Genomic DNA, 21,477 nt, shown 5'->3' with positions numbered 1-21,477 from the left:
CTAAGAACGGAAGGGAGTAACGTGCCCTGGTGGGGACGTGGCGGCCCAGTCCTCCTGTGGCCGATAGGCAAGTGGCTGTGCCCTCCACTCCATAAACCCTGCTGGCAGCACATATTCTGAGCTCAGGTCCCAGTGCCTTCCTGCTCCTCCTCCAGGACCACAGATTTCCAAGGACCCGCTGGGCCACAGGTGAGCAGTGCAGTGGCCTCCTGGATGCAGTGCTCTGAGGCTCCTCGTCGGGTGCCAGCACAGTCCTAGCTCAGCAGCACACCAGCCCTGTGGGCCCCCATCCAAGTCTGGAACAGAGTGCAGGAGGAGGGAAGGGCTCAGACAGCATGTTCAGAACTCATCCTGGGAGCAGCTGCCTCCTTTCTGGCAAGCCCAGCATCCCTCCTCCTCCAGGGAGCCCTCCTGAGGTCCACACCCAGAGGCCAAGCAGCGCCTGTGTCTTGGACATTCTGTCTTTCCTCCATGTGCCAGCCCAGCCTCATCATGGGACTCTAAGTCACTTCAGGCTCCTCACTGCTCCACCAGCACAGGGCCTGGTGCTCACAGCAGCCTGAACCAAGGTACAGATGGTGATATCTTCCCAGGACACAGCCAACTCCTGACAGCATGTGCCTCAAGGCCTTTCAGCAGCTGCAGGGACTGGGCATTCCCACCACACACACACACACACACACACACACACGAGTCACTGTCGGGACTGGTGACTTTTAAAGCACTGGGCTAAGGCTAGCAGACCTGGATCCTTCTATGGGGCCACAGGAGGCCCCCACCTCCAAAAGGAAGCTGTTCCCTTGGTGAGACCGGGAACCTCCATCCCATGCATCACACACAACACACCATCCATCACTGCACTGCTCCCAGGAGACAACCCTATGGCACCAGAGCCTCACCCCAGGGTCTAAATAACCCCTGGCAGGTGCCCTGATTCTCTAGGGAACGGCTGGTGCCTGCAACAGGACGACACTCCAAGGGACAGTCACGATCTGTGCCCTGCTCAGCCTTGTACTCAGCTGCCCAGGCTCTTGACGGTCACACCTACCACCTTGGGGAAAGGGTGAGACTCTGCCAAGAGCCAGGTGCCCGGTTTATGGTTCAAATTGAACATTTGGATAAAAATCTTGAAAACTAAGCTCCTCATTGAGAGAAAAAAGGATTTTTTTGCATAGTAAATTGGAGCCGCGGTGTGGAAGGGACATCCTTGCCACACAGGGCCCAGGGATGCCCTAGGACACAGGGAGGGAAGATCTTGGAGAAGAGGGGTCAGCTTGGCCCAGAACCCAGGGAGGGGCTCTCACTGTGTCTTGTCCTTTGCCCAAAGTGAGGAGTCAGAGGGGAAACACCAGAGACCACTCACTGGAGCCCTCCCTCTCCCCGTCCTCCCACCCAGGGGGTATGAACCGCCAGCCCAGCAGGGAGGGGAGGGGCTGATGCAACCCCCAAGTTGCTCACTGGTTCCTGGGCTGTGGGGACCCAACAGGGCCACAGAGGGGGAATTGCAGAGCCCACTCCACAGCTGTGGTGCCAGCATGCAATCTGTGGGGACCAGGGGACCAGGCAGAGCAGGAGCCCAGAGGCAGTGAGAGCCCCAGGGGCAGCGCACACACCACAGCCCCTTCCCCACGGCCACAGGACAGTCACCTTCGCAGAAGGAGGAAGTGAGAAACATGGTGCGTGCAGACAGCTGCAAACCAGACGGGACAGAGATAGGTCATGAGAAATTTACATTTTCCATCAACAGTGGAACTGGAGACATGAGAACAAAAGGAAATCAGTAATGCAGAATAAAGCTAGTTTTTCCCCACTTGAGACACAGCGTAAAAATTGAAATACACTGAATACACAAAAAAGGCTCCAAGCACTGACAAGGCTCCCATACTGGCCACCAACCCTCATGAAAGCCAACATCTCAGGCAGGCCAGAGCTCTGGGCAACCCCTGCCCCCGACGCCCTGCCGTGGTCTCTGCACACACCTGGAAGTTCCCATTGTGCACACCAGAGAGGGGCTGGAAGAAGACCGCTGGAGACGGCACGTTCTAGTAGAAGGTTCTCTTCACCCTGAGGCCAGGAGAGGCCAGTCGGAGGCCTATGGGGACCCAGGTGGCCTGAGGTCACTGCAGAGGCTGAGCTTCCTTCCATCAGCAGGAGGCCCGCTCAGCTCGTCCCTGCCACTGCCTCTGTCCCATCACATCACATCCCAACCCACTCTCAGGGCAGGACCCAACTGGGCCTCCTTGCCTAACGGCCGCGTAGAACTGACTTATACTGAGGCACGCGCCCTTTACAGCGTGAGCTACAATGGCGAGTTCAGAATGGGGAGTTATCAGCTAGATGCTCAGCCCACAGAGGGAGCTGCACCTCCAGGAACTCTGTCTTTGCCATCAGCACATCTGTGGCTCCGACCCCACCCAGTGTCTCCCTGAGCACCTGACTTGCTGCCAAGGATCCACTGACCCTCTCATAAGGATGTCACCTGGGGCTTCAACCCAACAGGTGCAAATAGACCTCGCCAACCTCCCCGCAAGGCTGTGCCCCATTTCCCCACCTCAGGGGTGACCACTCAGATCTCATTCAGCCACACGTCCCTTCTATTTCTCCTCCTAAGACCCTACAATTCCCTCCACTTTGCTCTATCTCCACTTCTTTCACTGTCTCATGCCAAATCATCTCCCTGTGGGCACCCCATTGGCCCCCACTGGACCCCACTGGGTCCCCCATGTCCCCGTTTCCCAGTAATCCATTCCTCAAAACAAACTAGGTGTTACACAGTTTCACACTTTCCTTTGCTCCAAGGAGAAGCCAAGCACCCTCCCGCTTAGCCCCACCCAACACCTCTCTCCCCACACCCTCTTCCTCACATCCACGGCCTGACATGGCCCCTGCATCCCCTCTTGTAACCTGACATGTGGTGCATGAGGTGTGACGGTTTATTTAAGGAGGGCCCTTGTCCATCTTGTTCTCTAAGGCATCTGCCAGGGTGAGAACAGGGTCCTGAGCACACCAGATGCCCCAACTGTCCTTTCGTAGAACATGTGAACAAATGAACAAACCAAGCTCTTCCAGAGGCAGGAGACTAGGACCCCGGGCTCTTGATCTCGGTGACTCTGGGTCTGGTCGGGACCAAGCTGCCCTTACCTTCAGCCTCTGCCTCAGATCCCCCTTCCCTTCTCTCCCCTGGCAACTTGACAACTCTCTACTGGCCCAGAGTGGAGACTTGAAAAGCCCACCCCATCCAGGACCAGGCAGTGGAGAGGGGAGGGGAGGAACCAGACAAGGGTGGCCCTTGACGGCCCACCCACCACACACTCACACATGCACACAGTGACACATCTGCACACACAAACATATACACTCTTACCCGCTCACACATGTACATACACACACACACACAGCTACCTACCTGGGTGACAGCTTCAACAGGAGGTAGGTCAGGCCAGTCAGCAGGAGAAAGATAGACACAGCACCAAAGTGTTGCCTGGCCGCCCCCAGGGTGGGAACAGAGGGCCCGTGGGCAGGAAGGGCCCAGGGCTGTGAGCAGCCTCAGTGCCAGGAGGCTCCCCCAAAACCTACCTGGCAAAAGTGCACCCTTTAGTGCCCTGGGCCAAAGTAGGTTTGTGATGGGCTTTGGAGGTTTGCGTCACCTGCTGAAAGACCTTGTGTGAGCCACACTCCTGGGCCTCACTCTTCCCATCTGCCACACAGTGGGTCATAAGGTCCGTGGGCCGTCTCAGCACTGCAGCTGCAAGGGTCAGTCCAGCCCTCATTAAGGACACTGAGGTCATGTCCAGCCTTCAGGCAGGAGCACCAGCCCTAGTGTGCAGCCCTGCCACCCTCACTCCTAACAGGAGCCACTGACTACGGGTTCCCAGGAAGCCCCAGAGTTGGCAGGTGTTTGTGTCCTCCCTACAGACCTCAGACCTTCAGAGGAAGGGGGTCAACTGGAGCATGGCTGCCTCAGGGAGGGGCTTCCAGGAGGCTGAAAGGGTGCGGGGGACACCCAGCCCAGACTCTGGAAGTGCAGCCCAGACTCTGCAAGTGCAACAGCCATAGCAGCGCCCACCTTGTCTCTGGGGAGCCTGGAAGCACACAGGCTGACTCCACTTGCTCCACTGGCCTGTGTAACGCTCTTCCTGTGCCACGTCATCCTCCAGTGTGGCCATGAGCCAGGTCACCCCGACAATGTGATCCCTGTGCTGGGCCCGCTATGGAGGTGGGGACAGTTGGCAGGTGCTGAAGGTGGGGCTGGGTCCCTCAGCCCTTGAGAATACACACATGCACACGCTAACACACACATGAACGCACCTGTGTTCACACACGCACACTCACCACGTTCACGTGCACACACATACAGAGAAGGCACACTCACACTCACACATACAGCTGCGTTTGCCCACAAATACACATACGCACACACAGGCAAACATGTCTACGGGCACACTTTCACACTCATCACACTTGCATGCACACTCATACACACAAGTGTGTGCACAGAAGCACACTCACATACACATACACATAGGCATGCCCATGTGCACACTCACAAACACAAGGCACAGACACACTGTACACTTACAAACACAAACATGGGCACACTTGTATGTGCACACACAAACACATGCACACTTACACTTACGTGCACAGAGACAGGCACACTCACCCTATTCACATACACACACATGAAGCACACACGTGCATGTCAGCATGTATGTGCACACACACACCTGGCTCCAGTTCCTCCTCCCCTCATCACTCCAAGTTGACCTCGCCTTATTTGGAGTGGGGAGTCTGCCCTGGACTGCTGCTCCCAGGAGAGAGGCCCCCAGGAGAGAAGCCAGCCCAAGTGTTACCTCCCAGGCCCCTTCCTGCCTCTTGAAGGCCAGCTCATAGCTGAGAAGTGTGGTCACTGACTCCAAGGCAGGACTGAGGCTCCAGGTCAGGATGCAGTGGCCAGAGCCGACATGCTCTGCAAGTCAGAGAGTGGGTTCAGCTTCACTGGAACAGACAGAATCCATGTAAGGCTGAAGCCCCATGGGTCTGGGTGTGTCAGTCAGCACACCCAAGACTGGGGATCTGAAAGATTCACAAGGGGCATGGTCGAGACCCTCTCAGACCAGACACCTCACTGGGAGACTGGTCCAGAAAAGCCCCAGGTGGGACAGGAAAGCAGTGACTTCCTCTGGCCCCTGCAGTAACCACGTGGACCCTCCCTTCCCAGGGGCCAAGCCTGTCCCCAGCCCTGGATCTCACTTGGCAGGGACTGAGAACACTTACTAGGCCACAGGGGTCACAGGATGCAGGGCCTTTCTCCCAGCCCCCAGGCAGCAAGGATGTTCTTGCCAAGGGGCCCTGCCCCAGGCCTATAGCTGCTGTTCACCGTGTCTCCAGGGCAGGTACTACAGGTCCACCAGGCTGACCTGATCCCTCCCGGACACACAGTGGTAGAAAGTGATGATGAAATTGTCAGATGGCAGGAGCACCGCCTTGGGTGGCAGCACTACGGTGCACTCGTTGCCCTGCCAGATGCACTTCTGTGTGCCACCAGTAGCCTGGTTGCTGAAAAGGGCATGTGTCAGCACCATGGGGCTGCTACACTATCCTGGTGCAGCTGCTGCAATCCTCACCCTCATCCCTGTCCAGGTAGGCATGGCCCTCCACCCTCACCTGATGAAGGGGAGCCACTGGCTGGAGCCCTGGCCCAGCTCTGGGGCTGACCAGTGGCAATCAATCCTGAGAATGTTGTTGGTGAGGCAGGTGAAGGTTCCAGCCCTTGCCCTTGAGACGGTGAAGGCTGGGAGTCCACAGTGAGTGCTTCAGAACAGAGCTGAGTTGGGGGGTTGGGGGGATTCGACAGCTGAGAGCCCACAGTGAGTGCTTCAGAAGAGAGTTGAGTTGGGGGCTTGGGGGGATCCGACAGCTGACATCCTAGAAGGGCAGTCACCAGTGAATGATCCCAGAATCTGTCCAGGGAAGCACTGGGAGGCCTGGGAAGTGATGGGCTCTGACCCATGGTACATGGGCAAGTCAGAACCAGAGAGGTGTCAAGAGGGTGAAGGAAGGGTCGATCCAGGGACCGGAGGTAGGGAGGTAAAGGAAGGGAGACCAGAGACAGAGGTTAAGGCTGACCCCTAGAGGACACGCCCCAGCACAGTTTGGGCCAAACCTTCCCCTAGGGGCTCAGCATCGGACAACCCAGTCCCCCAAACATACCCTAGTTCTCCACCCACCTCATACAGACACTAGTGCCCAGCCCTCACCTCGTCCATCCCCCAAGACAGAGACTCCCGAGCAGACATGTGCAGGCCAGGAGCCAGGTGCCCAGGTCTCGCCTCAGGGCCTCACTCTCCAAGGTCCAGCCTACAAGGGACTGCTCTGAGGGCCCTGTGCGAGCCATCCCTCTCTGGAGCGGTGCTCCCCATGAACTGCTCCCCAGCAGAGTGCACAGTGGGTCTCCATCTGCACTCACACGGTGTCTTCTGAAAGACACTGGGCACCACTGCCCAGGGTTTACTGAAAAGGAACTGAAGCTCAGAAAGGCCGCTTGACCCTGCCTAAGACTCATGATTGCAGGCGGTAAGATGCACCCTCCAACTTAGATCCTGGACTCTGACTCAGCTATCTGATCTCCATGTCTGCCAAGAAGGCTCCTCTCTGGGACAGGCATCCTCTGCCAGCCCATCCCCTGTCCCTGGGCCCAGGCCCCATCCTGCAGGGGAGTCAGGACTGGGGGAACCAGTCACTATCAACAACCACCACAGGTGCATTTTCTACTTTAATTCTCACGACAGCTCTGTAAGGGAGAAGCACTATCTCCCTTCACAGGCAAGGAGCTGAGTCCCAAGAAGGGAAGGAGGAGAAATCACTTGCCCAGCATCACACAGACAACCTCTATGCATGCATGCATGTATTTATTTATTTATTTATTTATTTATTTATTTATTTATTTTTGAGACGGAGTCTCCCTCTGTTGCCCAGGCTGGAGCGCAGTGGCGTGATCTCGGCTCACTGCAACCTCCAACTCCTGGGTCCGAGTGATTCTCCTGCCTCAGCCTCCCAAGTAGCTGGGATTATAGGTGCCCGCTGCCACACCCAGCTAATTTTTTTGTATTTTTAGTAGAGGCAGTTTCACCATGTTGGCCAGGGTGGTCTCGAACTCCTGACCTCAAGTGATCCACCCGCCTCGGCCTTCCAAAGTGCTGGGATTACAGGCATGATCCACCGTGCCTGGCCTCTATGCATTCTTTCTCTGTTTTGTGTTCTTACGTAAAGACCCATCCCAGGATCTGCCCCAGGAAGGTGGACAAGGGTGGCAGCAGGGTATCCATGCAACAGATGGCACTACCTGAATTCTATCTGTTCCACCCCTGTTCAAAGGTACCTCCAAAGGACAGCACCACCAGAAGGACGAAGACCCCCCCTGCTGTAGTGTGAGGCCTGGGCCCCAGGATCCCTGGGGGAGCCAGAGGTTGGCTGGAGATGAGGCGCGCGGTGTCAGGAAGTTCTTGGGTGTGGGAAGGCTACTGATGCCGCATTACCCCATTTGCAGCTCCAGATGATACACCCACAGCCCGTAGACAGGAAGCAGGGCCAGCCTGGTTACAAAAGGCTGATTAGTGGTAAGGAAAGAAAAAAAAAAGACATACAGGCAGGCTACAGGGTGCATACTCTTAAGGAACCCGCACACCCTCAATAGGCATCAGGCACTACTCTAACCCCACTCTGCCCCACTCCTGGTAGCGTATCCAGCTACCCATAGGACAGTCCCCTGTTAAGACTGATGATCAGGAATCCTCACCCTTTCTAGAATGGAGCGTGCAGCCTGGAACCACCAGCTGCAGCATGAAACACCATGACAAGTTCTCTGCAGCAGTGTCTGTCCCTTCTTGCAGCAGTTACTGGAAAGGTAGGAATGGGGAAGACAGTCAGCCTGCTCTTGGGATATGTGAGGGCAGGGCTGGAGTGACCACCAGGACCTGGGGAAGCACAGGCACAACAGCCACAGCTGAGAGTTGACCCAGGCCCCAGAATGGACAACCGCTGCCCTAACAGTGGAGAAACACCCACATCTGTGTAGAATCAGGCCAGGCCAGCCACAAGCTAACCCAGGAGCAGATGGCTTGAGAGCAGGGAGTGGGTGGCTCCAAGCTCAGCAGGCCTCATTTCTAGACAGGAAGGGATGATAGGGCAGGACCCACATGTGACAACTGAGAGCTGCAAAGGAGGAGGCCAGGACACCCCCTGGGGAGCACTGCAGAGTTGGGTACAGCAACAAGACAACATGGCCATCTGAGGGGAAGGTCTCTGATTTTCCTCTGCACTGAAAACTCACAGCTGTACCTGGTAAGCTGAGCAGGGCAGGGTTACCACCCTCCTACAGATGAAGAAACTGAGGCTCAGAGACGTGGGACCTGCCCAATATCTGGCTCCTGACACCTGTGTTTTTAGCACATTCCCACCAGCTTCTACACAAGCCTGTGAACTTCCCGAGGGCAGTGCCTGCAAGGCACCCTCAGCACATGCCCCAGCAGAAGGCACTACAGTGCTTTAGAAATGGTGTGGAGCTACAGGCAGACCTGCCCTCCCCCATCCTTGACCACAGGGATAGGCAGCCAGGGCAGGTGCACACACCCCCCACCCACATGCTCCCTGCTCCTGGATGTCACCAGGGAGGCCTCACCACAGCTCAGACAACACCCGGTAACAGGATGGTTGTGAGAGCAGGAGGGGAAACCAGTCTCTGCCACCTGGGACAGAGCTGCCCCTGACATCCCTAGACCTGCTGGGGAGCCTGGCTGACATCACTGCCTGGCACAGGTTCTCCCGCCTGGGGTCTGTGGACATAGCCTTCTGCCCGTGGTCACTCTGGTCCCTTCTCACAGCTGCACCTATTCTATGGCCTCAGCATCAAGGCCTGGCCCAGAAGGCACTGGGCCTCATGGCCTGCCGGCCCTGGTTCCCTGGGCCCCTGCGAAGCTGTGGGCTGCTCTGCAGCTGGACCCCTGCCTCAGACCACAGGCTCTGCCACCCACGGGAGCGTCTTCAGACAAGCTCAGCCCTTCCCCCTCCATTAGCTGGGCACGGTGGCCCACACCTGTAGTCCCAGCTACTCGCGAGGCTGAGGTGGGAGGATCACCTGAGCCCCGCAGGGTTAGGGTGTGGTCAGCCATTATCATGCCGGCATACTCCAACCTCAGTGACACTGAGACCGTGTCTCCAAAAAGAAAACCAACAACTGCAGCAAGAATATTCCCAAAGTTGAGAAAACTAATGCAGCAAAACAGGAATCTACTAATATGTGTTAAAACTGGCAGTGGTAAAAGCATGTGTGGATCAGGAACAAGCTTAGGTGGACAAATGTATGAAGATTGTGAAACCATAAAGTGCTTAAAGTGTACGGTTTTTCACTGCATCATCATTATTATTTTTGGACGGAGTCTCACTCTATCGCCCAGGCTGGAGTCCAGTGGCATGGTTTTGGCTCACTGCAACCTCCACCTCCCGGATTCAAGTGATTCTCCTGCCTAAGCCTCCCAAGTAATGAAGGGGGCCTGCCCCTCCACACCTGTCGGTATTTCTTGCAAGGCGGAAACGAGAGACTGAGAAAAGGAAGTAAGACACAAAGACAAAAGTATACAGGAAGAAAAGTAGGCCCAGGGGACTGGCGCTCAGCAAGCGAGGACCTGCACCGGTGCTGGTCTCTGAGGTCCCCCAGTATTTATTGATCACCATCTTTACCATCTCAGCAAGGGGGATGTGGCAGGACTATAGAGTAATGGTGGGAAGAGGGTGAGCAGGAAAACGTGAGCAAAGGAATCTGTGTCAGAAATAAGTTTAAGGAAAGGTGCTGTGCCTGGATGTGCACGTAGGCCAGATTTATGTTTAACTCTACACAAACATCTCAGTGCAGTAAAGAGTAGCAGAGCAGCATTGCTGCCAGCGTGTGTCACCTCCAGCCACAGGGCGGTTTTCTCCTCTCTCAGTAAATAGAATGTATGGTCGGGTTTTACACCGAGACATTCCATTCCCAGGGACGAGCAGGAGACAGATGCTTTCCTCTTACCTCAACTGCAAAGAGGCCTTCATCTTTCACTAATCCTCCTCAGCACAGACCCTTTACGGGTGTCGAGCTGGCGGACTGTAAGGTCTTTCCCTTCCCACAAGGCCATATCTCAGGCTGTCTCAGTGGCGGAAAACCTGAACAATACCCAGGCTTTCTTGGGCAGAGGTCCCTGCAGCTTTCCACAGTGCACTGTGTCTCTCGTTAATCGAGAATGGAGAATGGCGATGTCTTTTACCAAGCATACTGCCTGCAAACACATTTTTAACAAAGCACATCCTGCACAGCCCTAAATTCCCTAAACCTTGAGTCAATACAGCACATGTTTCTGTGAGCACAGGGTTGGGGCTAAGGTTACAGATTAACAGCATCTCAAAGCAGAAGAATTTCTCTTAGTACAGACCAAAATGGAGTTTCTTATGTCTTCCTTTTCCTACATAGACACAGTAACAGTCTGATCTCTCTTCCTTTCCCCCACAGAGTAGCTGGGATTACAGGCATGCACCACTATGCCCAGCTAATTTTTGTATTTTTAGTAGAGATGAGGTTTCGCCATGTTGGCCAGGCTAGTCTCGAACCTCTGACCTTAGGTGATCCACCCACCTTGGCCTCCCAAAGTGCTAGGATTACAGGCATGAACCACCAGGCCTGCTTCACTGTATTATTCATCAGCAAGACATCTATGAGAAATATCTGAATCCATTATCAGTGGTGAATCTATTGACCCTTTCAGTGGTGTCAGTATTATACTTCATTTGCTCTCCTGCATGTAACCAGCATTCACAAATGCACATTTGCAATTGATTTCAATGACAGGGAACATTAACTTTGAACCCCAGTTAAGCAAAATGGCATCCACTCTTCTAGACCCACATTACAAAAATTAAACTCAATTATTATTATGTTTTGAATTTTGCCTATAACCACATTCTGAGGTTAAATTCAAAAAAATTAAAGAAGTATAAAATTTTTTAAAAACTGCCTATAAAAAACATATGGAAGTTGCCAGCCTGGGCAACATGGCAAAACCCTGTCTCTACAAAAAAAAAAAAAAAATTAGCTGGGCATGGGGCACACCTATAGTCCCAGCACTAGGGAGGCTGAGGTGGAAGGATCATTTGAGCCCAAGAAGTCCAGGCTGCAGTAAGCTGAGATCATGCCACTACACTACAGCCTGGGCAACAGAGTGAGACCCTGTCTCAAAGAAAATTAAAAAGTAAGTAATTATACTATTCATCCTCTGACCCTTAAGAAAACAGTTCGTAAACCTCTCAAACAGGTTATTATTATATCCACTTTATAGACGAGAAAATGAGGGCAGAGGTTCTGCAACTTGACCAGGGTTTCATAGCTAAGGTGCAGTCAGGGACGCTGGCTTCACAGTACATGATGCGTACCACAGATCCATGCAGACTTCCAACAACAACATTGAACAGAAGAACTGTCACCTGAGGAAATAAAACTAACAGCATAAGCAGAAGATGTTACAGATAATGCCCACATGATAAAATCACATTTGGGAAATCAGAATAAACTATTCTGAACTAGAGCCAATTAGAGATAATAGGCTCAGGAACTGGTTAACATGTTCAAACAATATGAATACAATCATATCAAATGAAAAGATTGGCCGGGGGCAGAGGCTCATGCCTATAATCCCAGCACTTTGGGAGGCCAAGGTGGGCGTTATCACCTGAGGTCGGGAGTTCGACACCAGCCTGACCAACATGGAGAAACCCCATCTCTACTAGAAACACAAAATTAGTCAGGTATGGTGGCGCATGCCTGTAATTCCAGCTACTTGGGCGGCTGAGGCAGGAGAATCGCTTGAACCTGGGAGGCAGAGGTTGTGGTGAGCCAAGACTGTGCCATTGCACACCAGCCTGGGCAACAGAGTGACACTCTGTCTCAAAATAAAAAAAAAAATAGTGTTGATTGGGAGTAAGGGAATGTCAACTGCCAATAAATGTAGAAGATGAAAGAACAGGACTTTAAACAGCACATACTTAGTTATGGGTCTCCGTCTCCTACCCATACAGAAAAATTCCCCAACATTCACGACTTCATCCACTCTGACTAGCAGATAGGCCGCATTTCCAGACACCCTGGCTCTTCACCTCAAAAGGTTTATCTTTCCACCACACCAGCAAAGACCCTCAGGATACACGATTCACACTGCCAGCTAAGCATCTACCCCAAGGAACAAGGTAAGCACACACTGAAGCAGCTGGGCGATCCTAGTCCTAATCCCTACAGCAGTGTCCACCCTGAGAATTGCAGCCCTTGTAGAAGGTGGTCATCAGCTTGTCTGCAGAGCGAGTCTGAAGCTGCATGAAGTAACCACAAGGATGTTTGCATTTGAGACATGGCTCTAGCAATCAGAAAAATGAAGAAGTGACACACACGAAAAATATGTTGCTCATGACTGTTAAAAGTAGGTATTACTTAATTTTTTTTTTTTCTTTGAGACGGAATCTCCCGCTGTCGGCTGGGCTGGACAGCAGTGGCGCACTCTCGGCTCACTGCAACCTCCACCTCCCAGGTTCAAGCAATTCTCCTAACCCTAATCCTAACCCCTAACCCCTAACTCTAACCCTAACCCTAACTGGCTGCAGGCTGTGGTCCAGGACAACAATCCCAGCTCTTTGGGAGGCTGAGGCAGGTGGATCACTTGAGTCCAGGAGTTCAAGACAACCCAGGATGACATAGCAAAACACCATCTCTACTAATAATACAAAAACTAGCTGCGAATGGTAACACACAGCTTAAGTACCAGCTACTAGGGAGACTGAGGCAGGACGACTGCTTGAGCCCAGAATATGGAGGTTGCAGTAAGCTGAGATCGTGCCACTACACTCCAACCTGGGCAAGAGGGCAAGACCCTGTCTCAAAAAAAAAAAAAAAAAAAAAAGACAGGGTATGATGGCTCACGCCTATAATCCCAGCTATTTTGGAGGCTGAGGAGGACAGATCACTTGAGGTCAGGAGTTGCAGACCAGCCTGGCCAACATGGCTAAACCTTGTCTCTACTAAAAATACAAAAATTAGGGCCGGGCACGGTGGCTCATGCCTGTAATCCCAGCTTTTCTGGAGGCCAAGGCAGGAGGATCAACTGAGGACAGGAGTTCAAGACCATCCTGACCAAGATAAACCCCGTCTCGAATAAAAACACCAAATTAGCCTGCTGTAGTGGTGCATGCCTGTAATCCCAGCTACTCAGGAGGCTGAGGCAGGAGAATCGCTTGAACCCAGGAGGCGGAGGTGGCAATGAGCTGAGATCCTGCCACTGCACTCCAGCTTGCGCAACAAAGCAAGAGTCTGTCTCAAAAAAAAAAAAAAAAAAAACCCACAGAAAGGAAGAAAATATTAGCCTGCACATTATATATCTAACAACAGTCCGTTAACTACAATACATACAGAACATGTATAACTCAAGAACAAAAACAACCAAATTACAAATGGAGAAAGAGTTGAACTCACACCTCGCCAAAAAGACATGCAAATGGAAAACAAGCACATGAAAAGATGATCAATATCATTATCATTATGGCCATCCAAACTGAAACCACAACCACATACTCCTTCACACACACTAGAAAGGCTATAATCAAACAAATGCTAAGTAACAAGTGTTGTCAAGGTCGAAGAGAAATCACAACCATTAAATACTGTATGTGGAACGTAAAATGGTACAGCCTATTTGTAATATAGTTTGGTATTTCCTCAAAAAGTTAAAAACACGACAGGCACAGTGACTCATGCCTGTAATCCTAGCACTTTGGGAGGCTGAAGCAGGCAGATCACTTGAGTGCAGGAGTTCAAGACCAGCCAGAAAGACATAGCAAAACCCCGTCTCTACTAAAAATACAAAAATTACCCAGGCATGGTGCCACACACCTGTACTCCCAGCTACTAGCGAGGCTGAGGCAGGAGGACCACTTGAGCCCAGAATGTGGAGGTTGCAGTAAGCCGAGATGGCACCACTGCACTCCAGCCTGTGCAACATGGCAAGACCATGTCTTAAAAAAAAGAAAAAAAAAAAAAGACTAGGCGTGGTGGCTGACGTCTGTAATCCCAGCACTTTGGGAGACCAAGGCACGTGGATCAATTGAGTTCAGGAGTTCAACACCAGCCAGAAAGACACAGCAAAAGCCTGTCTCTACTAAATATACAAAAATTAGTCATGCACGGTGGCACACATGTGTAGTCACAGCTACTAGGGAGGATGAAGAAGGACTGCTTGAGCACCGAATGTGAAGAGTGCAGTAAGCAGAGACGGCACCACTACACTGCAGCCTCCGCAACAGTGCAAGACCCTGCCTCAAAAAGATAAAAATAAAATAAAAAATAAAAAAAAATAAAACTGGCCAGTCATGGTGGCTCTGCCTGTAATCCAAGCACTTTGGGAGGCAGAGGCGGGCATATCACCTGCGGTCAGGAGTCTAAGACACTCCGATCAATATGGAGAAATCCAGTCTCTACTAAAAATACAAAAAATTAGCTGGGCGTCATGGCCCATGCCTATAATCCCAGCTACTCAGGAGGCTAGGAGGAGAATCACTTGAACCCAGGAGGCAGAGGTTGCGGTGAGCTGATGTCACACCACTGAATTCCAGCCTGGGCAGCAGAGCAAGACTCAGTCTTAAAAAAAAAATCAAAAGGCAACCCACAGAAAGGATGAAAATATTTACACATTATATATCTAACAACAGTCTGTTAACCACAATATATAAGGAATTTGTATAACTCAACAAAAACAACTAAATTACAAATGGAGAAAGAGTTGAACACACGCTTTGCCAAAAAGACATGTAAATGGAAAACAAGCACATGAAAAGATGATCAGTATCATGATCATTACGGCCATCCAAACTGAAACCACAACCAGATACTCCTTCACACACACTAGAAAAGCTATAATCAAACAAATGTAAAATAACAAGTGTTGGCAAGGTCAGAGAGAAATCACAACCATTAAATACTGTGTGTGGAGTACAAACAGTGCAGCCTATTTGTAACAGTTTGGTATTTCCTCAAAAAGTTAAAAATAGGCCAGGCACGGTGTCTCATGCCTTTAATCCCAACACTGTGGGAGGCTGAGGCAGGTGGATCACTTGAGGTCAGGAGTTCAAGACCAGCCAGAAGGACACAGCAAAACCACGTCTCTACTAAAAATACAAAAATTAGCCAGGCATGGTGCCACACACCTGTACTCCCAGCTATTAAGGAGGCTAAGGCAGGAGAACTGCTTTAGCCCAGAACGTGGAGGCTGCAGTAAGCTGACATCGCACCACTGCACTCCAACCTGACAGACAGCGCAAGACCCTATCTCAAAAATTAAAAATCAAGAAAGGTGGGCATGCTGCCTCACACCTGTAATCCCAGCACTTTAGAAGGCTGAAGCAGGTGGATCACTAGAGTCCAGGAGTTCAAGACCAGCAAGGATGACATAGCAAAACCCCATCTCACCTAATAATATAAAAATTAACCAGGCATGGTGGCACACAGCTTCAGTCCCAGCTACTAGGGAGGATAAGGTGGGAGGACTACTTGAGCCCAGAATATGGAGGTTGCAGTAAGCCAAGAGCACACCACGACACTCCAGCCTGGGCAACAGTGCAAGACCCTGTCTCAAAATAAATAAATAAATAAATGGCCGGTATGGTGGCTCATGCCGCTAACCCCAGCACTTCGGGAGGCTGAGGCAGGCGGACACATGAGGTTGGGAGTTCAAGACCAGCCTGACCAACGTAAACAATCCCCATTTCAACTAAAAATACAAAATTAGCCAGGCACAGTGGCGCATGCCTGTAATCCCAGCTACTCGGGAGGCTGAGGCAGGAGAATCGCTTGAACCCAGGAGGCAGAGGTTGCGGTGAGCCAAGAGCACACCACTGCACTCCAGCCTGGCCAACAGGACAAGACTCCATCTCAAAAAAAAGAAAGTGAAAAGACAACCCACAGAAAGGAAGAAAATATTTGCTTGCACATTATATATCTAACAACAGTCCGTTAACTGCAATACATACAGAATATGTATAACTCAACAACAAAAACAACCAAATTAAAAAAGGAAAAAGAGTTGAACACACACTTTGCAAAAAAGACATGCAAATGGAAAACAAGCATATGAGAAGGTGATCAATATCATTATCATTGTGTCATCGAAACTGAAACCACAACCACATACTCCTTCACACACACTAGAAAGGCTATAATCCAACAAATGTAAAATAACAAGTGTTGGCAAGGTCAGAGATAAATCACAACCATTAAGTACTGTATGTGGAATATAAACGGTACAGACTATTTGTAACGTAGTTTGGTATTTCCTCAAAAAGTTAAAAATAGGCTGGGCAAGGTGGCTCATGCCTGTAATCCCAGCACTTTAGGAGGCTGAAGCAGGCAGATCACTTTAGTCCAGGAGTTCAAGACCAGCCAGGACGACACAGCAAGACCCCATGTCTACTAATAAAAAAATTAGTCGGACATGGTGGCACACAGCTGCAGTCCCAGCTACTTGGGAGGCTGAGGCAGGACGACTACTTGACCTCATAATGTGGAGGCTGCAGTAAGCTGAGATCACACTATTACACTCCAGCCTGGGCAACAGTGCAACACCCTGTCTCAAAAAAAAAATAAAAATAAAAAGGGCCAGGTAAGATGGCTCACGCCTGTAACCCCAGCACTGTGGGTGGTTGAGGCAGATGGATCACTTGAGGTCAGGAACTGGAAACCAGCCTGGCCAACATGGTGAAACCTTTTCTCTAGTAAAAATACAACAGTTAGGGCCAGGCTCTGTGGCTCACACCTGTAATCCCAGCACATTGGGTGGCTGAGGCAGGCGGATCACCTGAGGTCGGGAGTTCGAGACTAGCCTGACCAACATGGACAAACTCCATCTCTACTAAAAATACAAAATTGGCTGGGTGTGGTGGCGCATGCCTGTAATCTCAGCTACTCAGGAGGCCTAGGCAGGAGAATCGCTTGAACCTGAGAAGCAGAGGTTGTGGTGAGCCAAGACCGTGCCATCGCACTCTAGCCTTGACAATAAAAGGGAAACTCCGCCTAAAAAAAAAAAAAAAATACAAAAATTAGCCAGTGTGGCAGTGCACACCTGTAATCCCAGATACTCGGGAGGCTGAGGCAGGAGAATTACTTCAACCTGGGCGATGGAGGTTGCAGTGAGCCGATATCAGGCCACTTCACTCCAGCCTGGGCAACAGAGCAAGACTTGTCTCCAGAAAAAAGAAAAAGAAAAAGAAAAAGGAAATGCATGGGAGGATGTGGTATATCCTGAAATGAGGACTTTCCTTTTGGACTAGGGTTTCCGATGAAGGTGACGGTTTATCCTTCAGTCTCCACAGGCCAAGGATTTGCCATCCAGCAAGAGGCAACAGAGGGAGCCCCCCAAGTCCCATGCCAAAACTGTGACATAATTACATTCCCTCACTCATTTCAATACCTAAATATTAATAATTCATGTGGTTAAATATCTACACTTACTTTACCAGTTTTCCATTGTATAGATGAAGAGGTTTCCAAATTTTATATAGGTTGTCATGATGTGGACAGGACTTTTTGATAGTTAACTACACCGAATGACTAAAATATAAGTGTTTAAACTTAAAATACCTTGTAACTGCTAACACAGGGCTAGAGAATATAGCAAGGTAACAGTCTGTCCAGTAAATTCTGCTGAAATTTCCTTTTTTTTTTTTTTTATAGGAGTCTCACTCTGTCACCCAGGCTGCAGTGCAGTGGCACAATCTCGGCTCAATGCAGTCTCCACCTCACAGGTTCAGGAGATTCTCCTGCCTTAGCCTCCCGAGTAGCCAGGACTACAGGTGCATGCCACCACGCCAGGCTAATTTTTGTATTTTTAGGAGAGATTGGATTTCACCATCTTATCCAGCCTGGTCTCCAACTCCTGACCTCAGGTGATTTGCCTGCCTCAGCCTCCCGAAGTGCTGGGATTACAGGAGTGAGCCACTGCACCCAGCCTTCTTCTGCAATTTCAATAATCAACTGTGCTATTTGCCTTTCTTTCAGCAATGAGATTTTATTTTTCTTTCCTAATTATTTCAAACATGAATTTTGGTTCCAGGGAACTAGTGTTTCCTTGATTTGTAAACTGAGGGCGGCTGGGCACAGTGGCTCACACCTGTAATCCCAGCACTTTGGGAGGCCAAGGCAGGCAGATCACTGGAGGTCAGGAGTTCAAAACTGCAAAAATTAGCCAGCCATGGTGGCAGGTGCCTGTAGTCCCAGCTACTCAGGAGACTGAGGCATGAGAATTGCTTGAACTCGGGAGGTGGAGGTTGTGGTGAGTCAAGATCGTGCCACTGCACTCCAGCCTGGGTAACATAGGGAGACTCTATCTTCAAAAAAAAAAAAAATTGAGGGTCGTCTCACAGACGATCTAATAATGATTTTTTTTTTTTGTCTTTAGAAAATCAACATTAACTTTTCTACTTTTAGATATCATAACTGCTGTGATTTGAAGGACTTATCTAGACAAAGCCTTAAAAAACTAGGGTCAGCACTGGGTGAATGGGTTGGGGGAAGCCACATGAAATCCCCAAGACACCTGGGAGTCCATGACCCCATGAGTGGGACTGCAGGCAGCTGTAGCAGACTGGATAGGAGAGGACAGCAGGCAGGAGAACTCGGGATCTGGAGGCCGTGCTTCTAAGGCCAGGGAAAACCACTGGCAAAGTTAAATCCAGAGCTTGACAGGATGAAATTTGTGACTGTAAAGGAATATTTGCCATTTCCAAGTGAGATTGCCAGTGGTGGTGGGATGGGTGGGTGCTCCTCCAGGTGGGCTGCAGTGAGGAGAGTGCAGCACCAGGCCAGGGTGTTCCTGCCAGGAACACAGGATCTGTACCTGTTTAGGAGGAAACGCTGGGCAGACCCAGCTAGGAGTCATCTCTGCTCTTTACATCTGTTAAGGCGCTGAAAACTGAGAGTCGGCCGGATGAGGTGGCTCACACCTGTAATCCCAGCACTCTGGGATGCTGAGGCGAATGGATCACCTGAGGTCAAGAGTTCAAGACCAGCCTGGCCAACATGGTGAAACCCCGTCTCTACTAAAAATACAAAAAATTAGCCGGGCGTGGTGGTAGGTGCCTGTAATTACAGCTACTCGGGAAGCTGAGGCAGAAGAATCTCTTGAACATGGAAGGCAGAGATTGCAATGAGCAGAGATGGCGCCACTGCATTCCAGCCTGGGTGACAGAGGGAGACTCCATCAAAAAAAAAGAAAAAAAACAAAACAGAAAACTGAGTCTCATGAACAGTTCCCGAAAAGGAAAATTGGGTCCACATGGAAATAGACATTCTTCTCCCACCTGGAGCACGGAGTGAAGTGAAATAGGTCTGTGGACTGGACTTTCACACAGACACTGTGTATTTCCTAATTTGGGGGTTATTTGGGGATCACCTGGAGGAGTACTCCTGCTTTTAGTGAAACACACGGGGGTATTTTTTGTGAAGCTGCAAATCTGGCACAGCAATAACAGCCGGGTAATCGGAGAGAAAAGAGAAGGCATACTAACTGCTGTTGCAAGTTTCCCAGAAGCATGACATTACGGGGAAGTAAACTACTTTTTAAAACAACCGTGTCAATACCACGTCAGTAAGGCAGAGACAACAACATGAAGTTTCATGACAGAGGCCAAATGCAACCCAAACCCAGCCCAGCAGAGGCTGTCAAACCAGCGCCCCAGCGAGAGTCGGAGGCTCCCATCCTCGGAGCCGCAGACGCTCTCAAGCGGGCTGCAAAGGCCACGTCCGCAGCCCGGCGGTATGTACGCTCTGAGGGATACATGCGTGTTCCCGGCGTAGTATGAGTGTGACGGGTGTGGCGTTAGTCTGACGGTGTCACGGGCGTTCCAGGGGTTACGTGTGTGCTCTGAGGGACACATGCGTGTTCCAGGGATTATATGGGTGTGACGGGTGTAGCGTTAGGCTGACGATGTCATCTACGCATTCCGAGCGTTATGCGCGCTCAGAGGGACACATCCACGTTCCCGGGGTTGGATCTGGATGGCAGCTGCCGCGTTACCCCGACGGCTGTGCTCTCTATACAACGGGTGCTAACACTGGCACCACAGATGCAGTGTTATTAGGACTACGGGGTTATTATCAGTGTGGCGGGTGTTCTAGTTGCTTTCCTGACGCTACATTTCTGTTCCAAGACCGCGGCTTGGCCCCGTGGCCGCCTCGCCTTGGGTGGGGAGAACGAACCTCGAGTGCGCTGGATTCACAGGGGCTTTTGGTTTCTAATTTTCCACATGAAGGGTCTCTGCCCCTCAGCAGTCAGGGCTAAAAACAGGAAGGATTTTACTCACCATGGACGCCGGCTCGAGGTGTCCCAAAGCGAGGGGCGTTTCCCGGTATGTGCTGAGGGGAACGCGGCTCCCGCCCTTGCAGGGCCCAGGCGCGGAGGAAGCGTGCTGGATGCGGCCGCCTCAAGGCTCAGAAAAGGCGGGCTCGCGCGCGCTCTGCTGGCAGCCAAGGGCACCGCAGCGCCCTAGAGCTCACGGCACTGTCGGAGGCTGCGCGCCCTCTTGCTACCGGTCCTACTGCACCAGGTAAAGACAGCATGGAGTGTTCGGCGCCATCGTTCTAGAAATGCAAACCGACACAGAGCCCACTGGCCCGTGAGTTTCTAAAAATGCAGAAGGGACAATTAATTGGAAACCACAGGAAATGAAATCAACATGAATGCACATTTTACAACTTATGCAAAAAGTCACTCAACATAGTCCTCAGACTTAAAATGCAAAACTGTCAGAGGCGTCTTAACCACAGTGACTTTATTTTAAATAAAGGCTTTAAAAAAGTTAAATCTGGGCAGGGTGCAGTGGTCACATCTGTAATCCCAGCACTTTGGAAGGCCAACGCGGGCGGATCACTTGAGATCAGGAGTTCAAGACCAGCTTGGGCAAATAGCGGGACCCCTATATCTACAAAAAAAAAACAAAATTAGATGGCATGGCTGCACGTACCTGTAGTCACAGCTACCCAGAAGGCTGAAGCGGGAGGATTGCTTGAGCCCAGGAGTTTGAGGCTGCAATGAGCCAGCCATGATGGCACCACTGTACTCCAGCCTGGGCAACATAGTGAGACCCTGTCTCTCTCTCTCTCTCTCACACACACACACACACACACACACGTTAAATTTGTTGGATTATATATTTAGGGGGTTGCGCATTTTTGGTTATAAAATATTTATGGCTGTGGGAACAAGTTAATAAAGACCCGAAACTTATAAAAATGTCCCAGAACTTTAAGAACAAAAAGCATTCTTAGTTTAAAAATAAGTTTCACTTTAAAGGTCATAGTATGCACATAAATTGTTGTTAAAATCAACAGTAACATAGAGAAGTAACAGTACTAGTAGCCTGTCA

At 50.9% G+C, this 21,477-nt stretch overlaps 1 pseudogene; it reads right to left on the bottom strand.

Annotated features, from left to right (window-relative positions):
- LOC100600481 lies at positions 1 to 6,013 on the bottom strand (annotated as a pseudogene).
- Between the last annotated feature and the right edge of the window lie 15,464 nt (positions 6,014 to 21,477).

Source organism: Nomascus leucogenys, chromosome 4 (assembly GCF_006542625.1).
Source record: "Nomascus leucogenys isolate Asia chromosome 4, Asia_NLE_v1, whole genome shotgun sequence".
Taxonomy (NCBI): domain Eukaryota; kingdom Metazoa; phylum Chordata; class Mammalia; order Primates; family Hylobatidae; genus Nomascus; species Nomascus leucogenys.
Note: the sequence above shows the minus strand (reverse complement) of the source record. Positions and strands in the feature narration are given on the sequence as shown.